We start from the raw sequence: 16,744 nt of genomic DNA, 5'->3' as shown, positions 1-16,744 counted from the left end.
TTTTCCCTAGGTAAAGGAAGTAATGCATTGTGTAAGGTCTGCCTTGTGTGTTCTGAGAGCGCATGTTCTGAAAGTCAGGGTTAATTAAAAGGAATCTGTTTTAGATTGGTCTCATTTCTCCATGGCCATCATTTGTGGGAGTTGGTAAATGTCAATGTTGTTCTAAGCACCCAAACTTTGTAATTTGACAAATTGTTGAGATGTTTGAACGATGCTGTGAACCAATGATTATCCCCCTCTCCCCTTGGATTATTGTTGTGTATTTGTGTATTCTTTGTGTCCAAAATGCCTTTTATCTGTATAAGCAGTGACGAATACCCCTTATCTATAAATCGTTTAGCAGGCATATTCTTTTGATGTGCCTATTATCTTTTTATGTTTATAGGTACTGGATTTCATGTAACAATTCTTTTTTCGCTTTCTCTAAATTCCTTGGTATTGTGCTTTCCAAACAACTCCTCTTAGGATCTATGTATTGGACCTTCAGGAATATAATTATAAAATTTAAGGGGTCCATTTACTAAGAGTTGGATGGAGATAAAGTGGACCGAGAGAAAGTACCAGCCAATCAGTGTCTTACTGCCATGTCACAGGCTGGGTTTGAAAAATAGAGAGGGTTTTGCCCCAGAATAGACATATAGTTTTTCTTTTTTTGGTCTTTGTGTCTATGCAAAAATCAGCTCTCTTTTCTGGGTTTGAGAAATGACAGGAGACGATTGGCTGGTACTTTATCTCCATCCAAAGCTTAGTAATTAGACCCCTAAATCCTATAGAGTTTTGCTTGACATTTATTCCATTGCCCTGTAAGATTAATTAGGTGGGGACAAACCATTTAGATGAAATCCTACACAAAACTGTGTCACTTTCTTCTATGCAATATCCAGTTTATTCTCTGTAATTACCTAAAACCTTTATAATATTAGACACGACCTCCTCCTGCTATTGGTGCAGTTACAATGAGACTTGTGTTTGCCATGTGATCACTTGCACATTAAACTGCTCCAGCAATTCTGATTGTTTTCCCAAGTTGGACTTTGATCTGTTTTGGGCTGTTTAGGACCAGTGTGTTTTCATAGTCCTACCATCGAACAGCAAATGCTTCATACATGCTTTGAGTAGGTTCCAGAGTACATACTTGTGTATATTGTAATGTACTGTGTGTGACTAAACAGATGATATAAGCATGTTAAGTGGAAGATAGCTGGATGTTTAAATGCCTCCTCTCTCTTTTTTTTTTTTGTAATGCGTAACAATTGTTTGTAGACTAGCCTGGCCAGATCAGAGTTTCATGAATGAAGAAAATTAGAGCGTGGGAATCTATCATTTCATGGGCTCATTGCTCCCATCCTGCCCTCTCTCTTCCTTCTTATTAGCACACATCCGCTTAACCCCCAAGCCTCTCCATAACCATTTGGCAGCAGAAAGCCTTTCTGTGTCAACTTGTTTACTTTCTTCCTGAATGAACAAAGTGTGCTCCTTGCTTGTATGTTTTCTGAGTCATTACATTGTCTTAAGCTGCCACCATCAGCATTACTTACTGTGTGTCATTGTTCCGCTGCATTTAACTTTTGTAAGTTTCAAACGGAAAAAAAAGACCCCTTGGTCTGATAAACGCACTCTTCTTTTTGTTTCCACGTGTAGTTTATTATCTTCTTGCAGAATGTAACACCTCAGACTACAGTGGTCTTAAGTCATTAACTGTCTTGTAAAATGGCAACATGAAGTAGCTCCTGTTTTGAGTTAGTTTCCTTCCATGACCCACACTGTTGGCAGATAGGAGCTAGGCACGTCTCCTTTCACATTTCGGCATAGCAAAGGCTGGCTGCCTGTGTGGTTGCCAGCAGGTGTGGGCACTCACTGCTTAGTCAGGAGACACCCAGTCTGTTTATACGTGTCCGATATACAGGCAATAATTGTTTTACTCCTATACCGACTTTAACATGATCTTCTGTATCAGCAAAGCTTTACATGCACCTTTTCAATAGACACAATTGGCCTAATTCAGACCTGATCGCTGCTGTGCGTTTTCGCACAGCAGCCAATCGGGTCTGAACTGCGCATGTGGCGGCGGTGCCTCAGTGTGCTGGCGCATGCCAGACAGCCGATGGCCATCTCAGCCCTGTGATCGCCTCTGCCTGATTGAAAGGCAGAGGCGGTTGCTGGGCTGGAGGGGGCGGGCCGGTTAGGAGCGCGGTCCGGGCAACGTAGGTGTGCCCGGACCGTGGGGGCTGCGGTGTCTGCGTGACATCACACGCAGCCGCTGCGACTCGGACAGTCACTGGTAGCTCCCTGCCAGTGCGCAGGAGCTGCCCTTGTAGGGAGCTACTCTTCATGTACGAAAGCGCAATGCTTTTGTATTTGTGCGGGGGCCGACATGTGGGGCGAACTAGCCCTGTGCTGGGCATCCCCCTCGCATGTCTGCGTAACTGATCGTAGATGTGCTAAATTTAGCACATTTATGATCACGTCTGAATTGGGCCCAATGGGCTGAATTCAGTTGTTCTCCTGACCCCGATCGCGACTGCTGGCAGCTATTCAATAGTTTCTGCCGACAGGCACAATTGCATTATTCCACCTCGCTACCCCTGGGGGTGGTGAGCTGAAATACATGAAAAGTGACCCATACGGGGCTTTTAGTGATCGCGCCCATGACTTTAGTCGGGTTTTACACTTTTCGTGGCTGAACAATTGAATATCGCCCTGCGATCTCACTTTACTTTAGACGGGAAATCAGGCGCGAATGAACAATTGAATTCTGCCCATATATTTTTTAAATAACAGAATGTTTTTATATTTTATCTAAATCCATTTTCAGCACCCACATTACATGGTCTTCTCTTCAGCTACAAATGTATATCTGTATCTAGCATACTGCTGGAAAAGGAAAGGTATACTTTTGAACCTTTATCTATTCTCTGTTGATATACAAATGCAATTTGATGTCCATGTAGGTGAAGCATTCTTATAGAAAACAAATCCTACATGTGTCAGATTTGTGAGATGGTCTAGCCTGATGCTTAATATTAACCCGTGGGTCTGATCTGTTATTGAATTTCCCAGGCTGTTGTTTAGGAAACTGCATTCCAATAGATTAGGCTTACACACTATTACACTTGTACATTGTCCAGAGTCCTCCATTCTACAGTGCTGTGCAGCAGAGGGACTCTGTGTTCTTGTCTGCTTTCAGCAAGGGATTGAGACGCGTTGGATAGATATAATAGACACCATTTTTTTAATCCTTTCAGATAGGATATTTGGCTTAGAAATACACTGGTTGTGCTGCATGATTGATGTTGGATTTTATAACTTGGGATATGTTGGTAGACTCTTAGGGTATGTACACATGGGGGTCAATTCTATTCGGCAACTAAAGAATAGCGCCGGGAATTAGCTCCCGACGCTATTCAATTCAGCTAAAGTTAAGTCGGCGATGTCCCGTTCTCGCCGACTTAACAGGTAGTTTTGTCGGGAGAACGGGCATTCTCCGACTTAACTACCCGGCGCGAGGCTGATTCCCGACAGAATCAGCCTCGCGCCGGCCGCGAGGCAGCACTTTTGTCGGGTTTATTCTCTCATCCCCCGGGGATGAGAGAAGAATTCCCGACAATTGCGGGCAACTAGTAGCAGAATTGAATAGCGTCGGGAGCTAATTCCCGGCGCTATTCTTTAGTTGCCGAATAGAATTGACCCCATGGTGAGATTCGGGCTATGCCCGATTCTCACTATGCGACAGGGGCCGGGTCGGCACATAGTCAGTATCGCAAGCACATAATGAGTGTGCTTGCGATACTGGCTATGTGCGATTTTGGCTAAGTGTCAATTTTGACTATCTCTTCTATAGAGATAGTCAAAATTGACTTGCCTGCACAGTCTATCTAGGCTTGCGATGCCGACCGCGCGGGACCGCGCATCAGCATCGAATCGGGATAGCAAGGTGACTTTCACCTTGCGATCTGCACTAACTTTTCTTCCGATTCTGACTAAATAGTCAGAATCGGAAGAAAAAATCTCACCGTGTGTACACACCCTTACAGTGAAAGACTGGGTCAGTCTAGTATTTTTGTTTGTACTTACACATTTTCTCATAAGATACTAAATGATGGACCAGTTGTTACTTTGTACCAATTGTCTGTATCTCAGTTTATTCCCTTCAGAACTGTTGAAGCTTGTTGACACATTACATTTTCTTCAGTTGCATTACATAGAAGAAATGTGTACATATAGAACACTAAGACCCCTTTCAGACGCCTCAAAATCCCTGGGTTTATGCACGTGAATGCACATAAACCTAGGATTTTGGTATGTCTAAATGCAAATGACCCAGCACTGCGACCCTCCTCCCAACCAGAGTCATGGAACTCAGACCCGGGAATTTGCCAGCGCGCTAGACCCAGCAATTTCCCGGGGCTGATGTCTGAAAGGGGTATGATTCTGATTTGATGCGGTCAAAATATCGGCAGTCGGGATCTTGACAGTCAGAAGACTGACAACAGGATCCCAGGCGTAAGTACTGTGGTTAGGATTAGGCTCTCGGGGGAAGGTTAGTCTGTGGGGGATATTAGGGTTGGGGCGTGGCGGTTACGGTTTGGCTGCTGGTGGGGTAGGGTTAAAATACTTACTGTGATCAGTCGGGATTCTAATCTCTGACTTTTGGCTGTCAAGATCCTGACTGCTGGGATTTTGTACCCAACTCATTCTTACTCTGCACTGTACAGTTGTATCGCACAGTGGAAAGTATTGCTGTCTCACAGCACTGAAGTAGTGTGTTTGATTCTGACCAGGGTCCTATCTTTGTAGAGTTTATATGTGGTCCCTGTGTTTTTGTAGGTTACATTTAGGGTAGGCTGAGTGATTGGCTTCTGCTGAATGAACCCTGGTATGCGGAAAATAGTGAAGCAGACTGTAGACGGCTCCAATGTGAATGATTTGATGTTCTCTGTAAAAGCCTTTCTATAATTAATAATAACCTCAGTGATTTCTAATAGTGGGCTCGATTCAATTCATTGCGGATTGAATAGCATCCTGAACTAGCTCTTTGGTGCTATTCAATTCAGTGCGCTGTGACACCCGACAAGAGGATTTCGTCTTGCACCACTCCAGGGGTGCGAGCAGAAATCCAACAAGTGCTGGTACGATGCTGATTTCTGCCCTTAGTGCTGCAGAAACAGCATTGCGCCAGGCACTTTAGACGAAGAATGCTGGTTCTTACAGCAAAACACCCTGTTTAGTCCGCGAGAACGGCCTTCCCCAAAATGACAGCATGATGAATTAAATAGCTCCGGGAGCTAATTCCCGGTGCTATACAGTCTGCACTTAATTGAATCGACTCCTATGTTAATGATCATTTTCAACATGAATATACTGCTATTTAGGTAGATACAGCAAAATAATTAACATGTTTGTGATTTATATCAGTTGGATGATGACATCTTACGTGTATATGATGTCATTGTCCAGGTGCTATAGTGGTGCTTTGTTGGCTGATTTGGCTCCATGTACCAGTGTCTGTGGTGGTGTGGCCGCTCAGTGGTAGGCATTGGGTACTAGGCACTGTTTTTGACTTGAAGATAAATTTCAGCCACTACTTCTTTGCAGAGGATACAACTACATGACTTCAGAAAATGGGTAATTTGACACTAGAGCTTTGCGGTAGATCTTGATTTTTTTTATTTTTTTGTCCCGGTGTATATTTGATTTAAACTATACTTCTATGTCATTAAAATCGGGAGCTATTATGGTGGCAGACGCTATTAGGGTTTGAAACGTGCTGAGATTGTGTATGGGTCAATCGCTGCCATTTCGGTAGAACCTGAAGGTAATTCAGTTGCTAAATTATCCAGTACTCTAAATGCACAAGTTTCATTGATGTTGGCCATCTGCATAGAATCCTAATTGGAATAAAGCAATTTATCTTACTCAGGTTTTTTCCTTAATTAGCCAGTTTATAAATCTGCCAGGAGACCATTGAGTAGGTGTTATTGTAGTGTGACCCTTAGTCTATGTTAAAGAGAAAGATGCTGGTGTTATTCAAGACAGTAATATTAGCAATATCTCACTGTCATTTACAATGTATTTGTCTAGCGGTACCTACTCGCATGCTCCATTTATTTTAGACTTTTTTTTTTTTTTTTTTTAGATATATATATATATATATATATATAGATATATATATAGATATATAGATATAGATATAGATATAGATATAGATATATAGATATATAGATATAGATAAATATAATATAAGATTTTTGTACCCCATTGTTGGGTTTAACTTTTGCTTGTAGTTAATTACGGTAAATCTTATTGTGACCATTTTTATATGCACTTTTAATGGAGAACTTCCTCAAGTGTCAAAATAATCTTCACACTGTAAGGTTATCAGTGAAAATTAATGGACAAGCAACAGCTGTGCAATTCCCATTAAACTAGATAGACTTGTATTGGGGTCACTGTGGGGGGAAACAGACAATGGTTACAGTAATGTGGTGGGAAGATAAATAAAATGAATGCAGAATTAATGAAACAATGAAGATCTTAGCAATTCCAACTGTATACTTGAAATTTGAGCTTTAACTGCAATTTACCCTAATGCTAAAGGTCTATACACACTGGGTGTTTTTGCCCAGTGTGTATAATGGGCGGTGATGTCGACATTACTGGCAAGAAAATAGCTCCGTGCATACACACCGAGCGATTTTCACTGTGCCCATCAATGTTCACAGGGGGGGGGGGACCACTTTCCACAGTAGGAGACTGTGGAAAGTGGTTCACTCGGCTGGTAAAACAGCCCAACGGACGGCGGCGGGCAGCGATGATGCGGGAGCGTGCATCAGCACTCACCTTCCGACCATACACACTGGCCGAGTTTGAGCTCAAAGTAGCTCAAAATGCCAAAAGTGAGCTACTTTGAGCTCAAAATCTGTTAGTGTGTATGGGCCTTAAGTTTACTAAACCTCCATCAGGTCCAGTTCTAAGCAAGTGCAAAATAGTTGCATATTATTTCTATGTTAGGAATGTATCTGTTAAGCTGGTCATACAAAGTCAGATAAAATGTGCCAGTCGGTCAGTCATCTTATCTGACAGCCTCACACCCCTCAGATATCCTGTGATGGCTGTACACAGTGTATGCCAGTGATATCTGTGCTCCTCCCCAGGGAAGGGAACATTTCCCCATTTCCCTGCTGTGAAGAAACACAGCAGTACATATACTGCCCGATGGTGGCCATCTTGAGACTTTAAAATATTGCACCAGATGGCCACTCTGGACAATCTGGCATGCCCAACTGATCAATATTTTCAGATCAGATATGCAAATATATTGCACAATTATCTGGGTGACCTGACAATCTTGGGCGGAACATCCAGATAATTGTATAGTGTATGCCCATTATTAGTCTGATAAAAATGTTTTCCTTAAGTGTCTAATTAAGGACTAAAATGGGGGGGAGGGTTCAATTGTTTATCTACTTAGACGCCTGTTAGCTGCGATGGAGACCTTTCTTCACGCAGACAGGTGAGGGAAGAAATGTATGCACAGCCTATTTGGGCACCCTAACCACTTCTTTTGACTGGTTTAGCCGCGTCAATACTAATAGGCATCCTGAACGAAGAAACAATGGAATACTTTGGCGGGTGCTCGTGTAGACGCCCAGCAAGGGGTGCGCAAATCAATCTAATCACCCCAAAATGAAAATTTTTTCTGACACCAGCAAATATTATGGCCACAGACTGCGAGCTATCTCGGTGTATGGCCACAATATCTGGTTACCTCCTCTGGGGAGGCGGTACCTCCCTGTTCCTCCCCTGGGGAAGGATGTAGTATCTGTAGTGGTCCCCTATTTTGATTTATGCAGCTGTCATTTAATGAATTTTGAAGAGTTTGCTCATTTTGTTATTGAAAATGTCCTTAAGCCTTTGTATACTTCATCTGTCCAGGACTCGGGTGAGAGCTCTGTAATCATTGGTGGTAGCAGTTTTACAGATGTGTCCTCATACATCGAGCCTCAATATGCCAGTGTCATATCGCATTAATCAGCGCAGTCTCCGTGTGCGCACTAGTCACATTGCATTGTAGAGAAGACGCAATTTCGGCAAAAAGGACACCTGATGTTAGAAGTTTCTCTTGTGACCTGGTGTACCAAGAGGGGCTGTTCGGTGTGACTACAGCAAAGATGTGTGAGGACATAGCTGTATATCACGCAGCAATTTCTGGCATTCCTGTGAGAGTCGCTGCCTGCACTCTTCCAGCTTTGGTCTAAAACATGATGTCTCCTACTCTGGGCTACTTTAACCTTTTAATATGGCATATTTATCAAATCTTGGAGAGCAATAACGTGGAAAAGTTGCTTATACCAACCAATCTGCTTCTGTCACCTTTCCAGTGTGGACTGTAAAACGACAAAAGCTAATTCATTGGTTCTTTATCTCTCTCCGCGTTTTCTCTACAAGATTTGATAAATCTCCCCATTAGACAGTCAGTTGATGAGGGTTTGCAAAGACGTAATCTTTCAGTGTGTGGCTCCTTACTCTCTCTACTCCACAGCACTATTCTGTTAGAAACACTATTCTAAAGGGCCCTACTCACTGGCCGACCCGCCGCCGAGCTGCCCGACGGCGGATACGGCCGACGAGCGACCTGGCGGCGGGGGGGCAGTGACGGGGGGAGTGCAGTTTCTTCACTCCCCCCGTCACGCGGCTGCATTGAAGTGCAGGCAAATATGGACGAGATCGTCCATATTGGCCTGCATGCACAGCCGACGGGAGACCAGCGATGAACGAGCGCGGGGCCGCGCATCGTTCATCGCAGGAGTCTCCACACTGAAAGATATGAACGAGTTCTCGTTCATTTATGAACGAGATCGTTCATATCTTTCAAAAAATCGGCCAGTGTGTAAGGGCCCTTAAAACAAGATTGCTACCTCAGTTTCCTTTAATATTCAATCTATTGGAAGTCACATTATTTGGAAGCAGGGTCAACAAGTATTCTGATCTGAAGGCATTTTATGCCTAGCATAATGTGAAATAACTTCAGATATGTTTGCATAACAAATGGTGCCTGGAATTCTCTGTGTAGTATCCTGTCCTGCAACGTCATCTGATGAAAGTCCTCTTATCTCATGCGGTTATTGATGCGTGTTTAAGGCACCTTGCCAATGGTTTAAAGGTCAATTGATAAAGTATATTCTTATTTTCTTCTTCTTGTATTTATTTGTATGCTAACATGTTTACATATATGTCTGTTTTGTCGATAAAGTTGTGTTTTTGTATTTGTATCTCGTGGTTTTGCAGACCTAATAAGAGCTCTTGCTTGTATTTTGAGATGGAATTGAGCACCTGGATTATTGTTGTGGAATAGCTGCATTAACTGTACAAATGGGTTTCCATTAGAATTGCTTATGGCTTATTATTTGAAAGTGGCTACAAAGATGCTGATTTGTCTTATTTTCTCCTCTGCTGGCAAATGCTAGATTGATGTGAACCTGTCACATGCTGTTTTTCCTCCTTGTCTTGTGTTTGTGTACGTTTCGCAATCCTCCTTTATAGTCTCTGTTCACAGGCCAGGCTCTCTTCTCCTTCCAAACCAGCAAAAGGCTAAAGAAGTGATTGACTGCTGAGAAAGGTATATCAGTTTCCCATGTTCAGGCCAATCTACTAGAGTATTTTTTACTTAATTAAACCAGAGGAATGCAATTCCATTCCCAGACCTTTGTTTTGTATTGTTAAAGCATCAGTGCTATGAATTGGTTCAGATCTTCTGCAGACAAAGCATTTGCATTTTTTTAGATGCTGTTCTAGGTTATGTGCAGTTTATTTTACATTTTCATAACCTGATATAATGAACATTACAACACATATAGGGGTCAATTCAATTAGCTGCGAGGGGGTGAGTTGCATCAGTAGCAGTGTGGAAACGACGGCAATGGCACCTCGACTGTCTGACCACGTAGCCCAATCTCACTCCGGACTCATGGATTTTTGTACGCAGCCATATGGTGTAGATACTGTAGCTGCACTTATTGACCCTGCTTTAAACCTTACAAAGAGATTAATGGTTTCCATGGGAACTTCTCCAATAAGCTTCTCAGGGGGCAATTCAATCATTCGAGAGAATTAGCTCCTGTCTAAAGTGCCCAGCAGCTATTTTAATTTATTGCACTACCAGCTGGTCGTGACGGCACCATTCTCACGCGCTAATGCATGGGATTAGCTGCGTTAAGTGACTTCTCCAATGCTAGGTGCACTGCAATTCAGGCGCACCTGGCATGCGCGACCATCCTCAAAGTCCTACCTTTTACATTTCAGGAGGGTGCGAGCAGAAATCTGTGACAAGTGCAGCCTCTGGCTCCCTGTCCAAAACAATTGATTCCGCGTACGTTCACTTTAGATGGGAACTAATTCCATCAAACAATTCTATCACCCCATTTTTGTAGACTGTGCTAAATAAATGATAGCTAGAAGCTGATTTCTATGGAAAATTCCACTTTATCTTTCTTAGTTTCAGTTAGCTCAGGTTATCTTGGCACTATTGAATTCGCCCCCTTGCCTATTCAATTGAGGCCCATTTTTGCCCATTTTGAAGGCATTTTCGCCAATGCCTTTTCACCTCAAAATCTGTGAAAACTGCCCATGGTTTTGCTGGCACAGGGGGAGAACGTGGATTCGCCGATCCACATGTTTTATGCTCCTGCTGAATTTTTCGCCTAGGTGAAAAAAGGGCCCTGCTATTGAATATCTCCCCATTCGCCCTTAATATAGCTAACAGTCAAGTTGGTTTATTTATTTATTTTTTCACCTAGACAAAAAAAAAATGACCTCCCTTAGTATTTATGCCATAGGGGTCGATTCAATTCGGCAACTTATGAATAGCGCCGGGAATTAGCTCCCGACGCTATTCAATTCAGCTCCAGTTAAGTCGGCGATGGCCCGTTCTCGCCGACTAAACAGGTTGAATTGTCTGGAGAACGGGCATTCTCCGACTTAACTCCCCGGCGCGAGGCTGATTCCCGACAGAATCAGCCTCGCACCGGCCGCGAGGAAGCACTTTTGTCGGGTTTCTTCTCTCATCCCCCGGGGATGAGAGAAGAATTCCCGACAATTGCGGGTAACTAGCAGCTGAATTGAATAGCGTCGGGAGCTAATTCCCAGCGCTATTCATAAGTTGCCGAATTGAATCGACCCCATTGGGGTCGATTCTATTCGGCAACTAATGAATAGCGCCGGGAATTAGCTCCCGACGCTATTCAATTCAGCAACTAGTTACGTCGGCGATGGCCCGTTCTCGCCGACAAAACAGGTTGAATTGTCAGGAGAACGGGCATTCTCCGACTTAACTCTACGGCGCGAGGCAGATTCCCGACAGAATCAGCCTCGCGCCGGCCGCGAGGCAGCACTTTTGTCGGGTTTTTTCTCTCATCCCCCGGGGATGAGAGAAGAATTCCCGACAATTGCAGGTAATTAGTTGCTGAATTGAATAGCGTCGGGAGCTAATTCCCGGGGCTATTCATTAGTTGCCGAATAGAATCGACCCCATAGTGTTGTTAATAGTGACATTTTGGTTACTACCTGTACTGAAATCATAATTTTTTTTTAACTTACATTGTGGTTGTGTTTTTTTTTTTTTTTTACATTTTCAATGTGTTCTCTTGAGCTCTTCATTTGACCTTTCACATGAATGATGCAATCCAGGATTAGCTTGTAGATGATGTTGACGTTATATCAGTTGACAATTGTTGCCCAACAAATGTGTTTGGTTGCTTTCCGAAGAGTCTGAAGCCTTTTAATTTTTACGCTGTATTTTGTGTTGCAGGGTTTCCATGCTGTCATCGCGCTACATTGGTGTGCTGAGGGCTTCAGTAACATCACAATGCAAATTTTTTGTAGAAATTGTAAATGACCCCTGAGCTCAGGAAAACATTAGAGCACCCTCAGGTGGGGAATTTAATCGGCTTATGCGTGCCTGATTGAGGTGGTTGCTACGCAGTTGTGTTTGTTTTTCTTAGCGCCTCATGCATCCAGAAGTGCTGGGTTTTGCCGCGTAAAATGGCTAAATCCGACTAATGTTCTTGGTCCGACGCTAAAGGGCTGCGAGAATGAAGGGCCCCATACACTAATGCAGGGATGGGGAACCTTCGGTCCTCCAGCTGTTGTTGAACTACACATCCCAGCATGCCCTGCAACAGTTTTAGCCTGGCCAAATAGCAAAACTGTAGCAAGGCATGCTGGTATGTGTAGTTCAACAACAGCTGGAGGGCCAAAGGTTCCCCATCCCTGCACTAATGCGACATGTCCGAACTTCATGTTGCAGGCGATCACCCCGGCAGCCTCTCGGGCGGCAGGATCGCATAAGATACATCGTATGCGGTCCTTTTGCATACAATGGGGTCAATTCTATTCGGCAACTAAAGAATAGCGCCGGGAATTAGCTCCCGACGCTATTCAATTCTGCTACTAGTTGCCCGCAATTGTCGGGAATTCTTCTCTCATCCCCGGGGGATGAGAGAAGAAACCCGACAAAAGTGCTGCCTCGCGGCCGGCGCGAGGCTGATTCTGTCGGGAATCAGCCTCGCGCCGGGTAGTTAAGTCGGAGAATGCCCGTTCTCCCGACAAAACTACCTGTTAAGTCGGCGAGAACGGGACATCGCCGACTTAACTGGAGCTGAATTGAATAGCGTCGGGAGCTAATTCCTGGCGCTATTCTTAAGTTGCCGAATAGAATCGACCCCAATGTATCTTATGCTTTCCCAGCCATGCCTGCGGGGTCGGACATGATCGTTAGTGCAGCACATTCAGTCTAGGGGATCTCATCCGATGCTCTCGGGAACACGGATCGGAAACACCCTCAAAATGCCCGATTTCACCCGATATATCGGCTCGAATGCCCGAAATCAGGCATTATCGTTCTAATGTATGGGGCCCTTAAATGGCAGCATGCCTAGTGGCGGGGAACCCATTAAACAGTTGAATTCCCCCCTCAGATTGTACTATTTATATAATAAAGAAAGATTCATGGTGATGTGTCTGTTTACATGCTTTATCAAGCTGTGTGTATGTGAATTATTTACTTTTTTCTGGACTGCAGTGCCGTCCATGTATATAAACGAAAAGGCTAACATCCATGTTATAAATGTGTAAACCAATTAACAAAAGATACATTCTTGAGGGAATTAAAAAGTGATTTCTGAAGAGTCGGTGTAAATGATTAGCAGTTCGACAGTAGAGGGGTGTTACATGTTTGCTCTGTTACTGCTGCACAATGCTCTATCTGGTAGTTTTGCTTCACTGTTTATATACTGTATTCTTGTTGTTCTCTGCAAGTATTGAAAATTAGTAAACTGTAAATTGCATCATTTAACATGGTGCTTGTAGAAACTGCCCATTGCAACATAAATAGCTGATTTATTGTAAGATGTTTTCCTGCTGGAGAGAATGGCGATGTATTGATGTGCAATTTTCTGATGAGATTTGACATATCTAGGTCACCTCCTCAGAAGATGTCTTTAGAGATTTAGCCTTAAAGTATTTGGGAGTTGTTCTCTTTTTTTTCTCTATTTTCCCCAACTAGAAGCCCTTTACATCCAACACTGCAATGCTCAAGCTCTTTTTGAATCCTGTGCCCCATTCGTGGTCATGGAGACATGCGTGTAGGTTGGTGGATGTCCTAGGAAAATGTGCTAGTTGTCAATACTAAACAAAAAAAATATTAATTCACATGACAGAACTGTAGGCCCCAGCCTTTGTTTTAGCGCTTTCAATTTTCTCTTAAGATACTGTTTAGGTATAGAATCCTTTTTGATGGAGGGTGATCTCTTTATTACATGCCTTTATTGTGTTTGAAGTGTTTATTTTATGGCTTGTAGTTTCCCTCAAAATGTGTTTTTTTTTTCTCGTTTTTTTTTCTGGAAGTCGCAAAGGGTCTAATTCATGTTTGTATGGAATTGCACAGACGTAAAGGAAGTGACTGTGCAATTCTGTATAATTAAAATTCAAATGCAGCCAGAGGCATCTGTAGGAGCCAGATGCCACCTACATTCATATGCGAGGTCAGAGTGCTGCGTTTGAGGACACAGCATCCGATCACCACCAATGGTCATCATCACGGTATCCAATTAGAGGCCGGTTTGATCATCCGAAAAGGGACCCGCAATCATGTGATAACGCATGCCATACGGGATAAGGTCCCGATCGTATGTGTTATCGCGGGTCTGACGGCTATTTATCGTGGATTATGCTTTGGGTGCCCGGGGCACCCTGAAACATAACCCATAATAAGCGCTGGCATCAGGAGGAGGAGCAAGTAGCATTGGGGCTAATTGGATAGCCCCTGTGATAGTTACCCGAGTCATTGACTGCAGGTAATTGGATACCCCCTAGTTAATTGCTGTTATTTAAAAAAAATTAGTAGTCATTGGGGTCGATTCTATTCGGCAACTTAAGAATAGCGACGGGAATTAGCTCCCGACGCTATTCAATTCAGCTGCTAGTGACCCGCAATTGTCGGGAATTCTTCTCTCATCCCCGGGGGATGAGAGAAGAAACCCGACAAAAGTGCTGCCTCGCGGCCGGCGCGAGGCTGATTCTGTCGGGAATCAGCATCGCCGCGGGTAGTTAAGTCGGAGAATGCCCGTTCTCCCGACAAAACTACCTGTTAAGTCGGCGAGAACGGGACATCGCCGACTTAACTAGAGCTGAATTGAATAGCGTCGGGAGCTAATTCCCGGCGCTATTCTTAAGTTGCCGAATAGAATCGACCCCATTGGAAGAAAATGTCAATTCTTGTAGAGGGAAATCTGCAAAGTCTGGCATGTCGAGGGTACCTAAACTGTGTAGAAACAGACTGAAAGTGTTACGAACTAATTAGAGAGGTGACGGCTCTTGTTTGTCAGAATAGTGAATAGCTACAGTCCACTGAAGCTGAAGGATAAAATGACCTTTCTGCATATATACTAAAAGCAGAAAGCATAAACTCTTATTTAATCCAGCCTATTATTAAGAGACCTGTACAGCTGTTTAAAAGTGCTTACAAGAATGGATGAATCTTACAGACATTGACAAGCTAATGTTTCTCGTCCATTGTGCCGGGCTGTGCTTGCCACACGTGTGCCAGCAAACAGCGGCTTTATCAGTGCTTCCCAACGCTGACAGCCAGCTGCAGATTTGCATCCCACCTGCAGTTACCTAATTAGCACGATGTCTGAGGCGTTTGAGAAAATCCCTCATAGCTGCAAAGGGTTTTTCAGACAGACAGCAGCAGTACCTAATGCCACAGATATGATGAATCTGCTGGGGGATCACTTCAGGTAATCGCCGGGAGTCCGTATTGTGCACCTTGCACAGAACATCCGCTGGTTTTCCTCCTCTATTCTAGTTAGCAAAAGCACATTTAGGACTGGTCTCCAGATACTCATAACTGAGACGTTTTACTTCTGGAATCTCTTCTAGCATCCTACTTCATTAAGTCCCAAGTAGCCAGTTTAAAATGACCTGTGACCTGCCTCCTCTTATCCTGTAAAAGTTCTTTTGTAGGAAACACTGTTGTCTTGCCAGGATCTAAAAATCGATTGTGAACAAACCTTTATTGCAGACAGTGCATTTACTTTGAGTATTTAACTTGCCATTGGGGTAAAATGTAGCCCTTCGGGAGCGGCACTCAGCCTGTCTAATACAGAGGTACTTCAGGAGTAACTGTACAGATTGATCTCTCTAAAAAGTATGTGGGATGATCATAGATTTGTTTGAAACTGATACTGTAATTGTGCTGCTTGGCTTGCAATGCAGGTAGATCCCTTACTTCCTGCGGGATACAGTCATTAGGTCGACCACACTTAGGTCGACAGTCATTAGGTTGACCACTATTGGTCGACCTGGAAAAAGGTCGACATGCGTCTTTCAAATTTTTCTTTTCCATTTTTTGAGGTTCCCTGTCACTTTATGATGAAAACGACTCCAAAAGTAAAAAAAAACCTCATGTCGACCTTTTTCCATGTCGACATATTTCAGGTGTCGACCTAGTCACTGTTGACCAATAGTGGTCGACCTATTGAATGTCGACCTAATGCATGTCGACCCTATGACCCATACCCCTTCCTGTATGAATGTACCATCCCTGTTTTCTATTGCCACTTATAAGATCTGTCCTCTATGGAACAGAGCACCAAATGTCGCACGGTTGGCTTTCACATGTCATGGACCCAGACCTAAGAGATCTCAATCTCTGTCTGCTGTCAATAACTTGTCGATCACTTACTTCAGCCTGCGTGACGTTTGTGTGACAGTTAGTCAAAATAACCACTTGGTCTGTCTAAAAATGATTACACTTACGAGTATCCCACGCGCTTACTATTCGTTCTCAGGTTCTGTCACCACTGACGTTTTTTCAGGAGCTACTCACTCCTAGTAGGAAGCCTTCAGTTCTCCCTGCACAACTGTAATTAGACAGTCAGTGGCAGTTATCACTATCCAAATAGCAACCTGTATTGAGATATGTAGTCATGATTATCCAAATATAAAGGCAAATGCATTCCAATAAGAATCCCAATGACCAAGCTTATTAAATGAAGTTCAATAGGCAAATAATGTCTTATAAATAAAAGAAAAACTGTCTCCCGTGCTCATAACTGTTTGCTGGGAGATGCAAGAAGTCCAGAGTAATTCCCAATGGCAAATGGACTCCTAGGGGGTAGATCCATCTCAGTGCATCCTTTCTCCCTGGGGCACTGGCAGTTCTGTATTGCAGAACTGCCAAATT

The 16,744-nt window shown here is 43.5% G+C and overlaps 1 protein-coding gene across 1 annotated transcript in view; it reads left to right on the top strand.

Annotated features, from left to right (window-relative positions):
* IRS1 (insulin receptor substrate 1) overlaps window positions 1-16,744 on the top strand; it is a 46,545-nt gene that overhangs the window by 4,818 nt on the left and 24,983 nt on the right. The gene's annotated exons all lie outside the window — the stretch shown is intronic.

The sequence above is a fragment of the Pseudophryne corroboree genome, chromosome 4, assembly GCF_028390025.1.
Source record: "Pseudophryne corroboree isolate aPseCor3 chromosome 4, aPseCor3.hap2, whole genome shotgun sequence".
NCBI classification, from domain to species: Eukaryota; Metazoa; Chordata; class Amphibia; order Anura; family Myobatrachidae; genus Pseudophryne; species Pseudophryne corroboree.
This window is presented reverse-complemented; position numbering and strand designations above follow the sequence as displayed.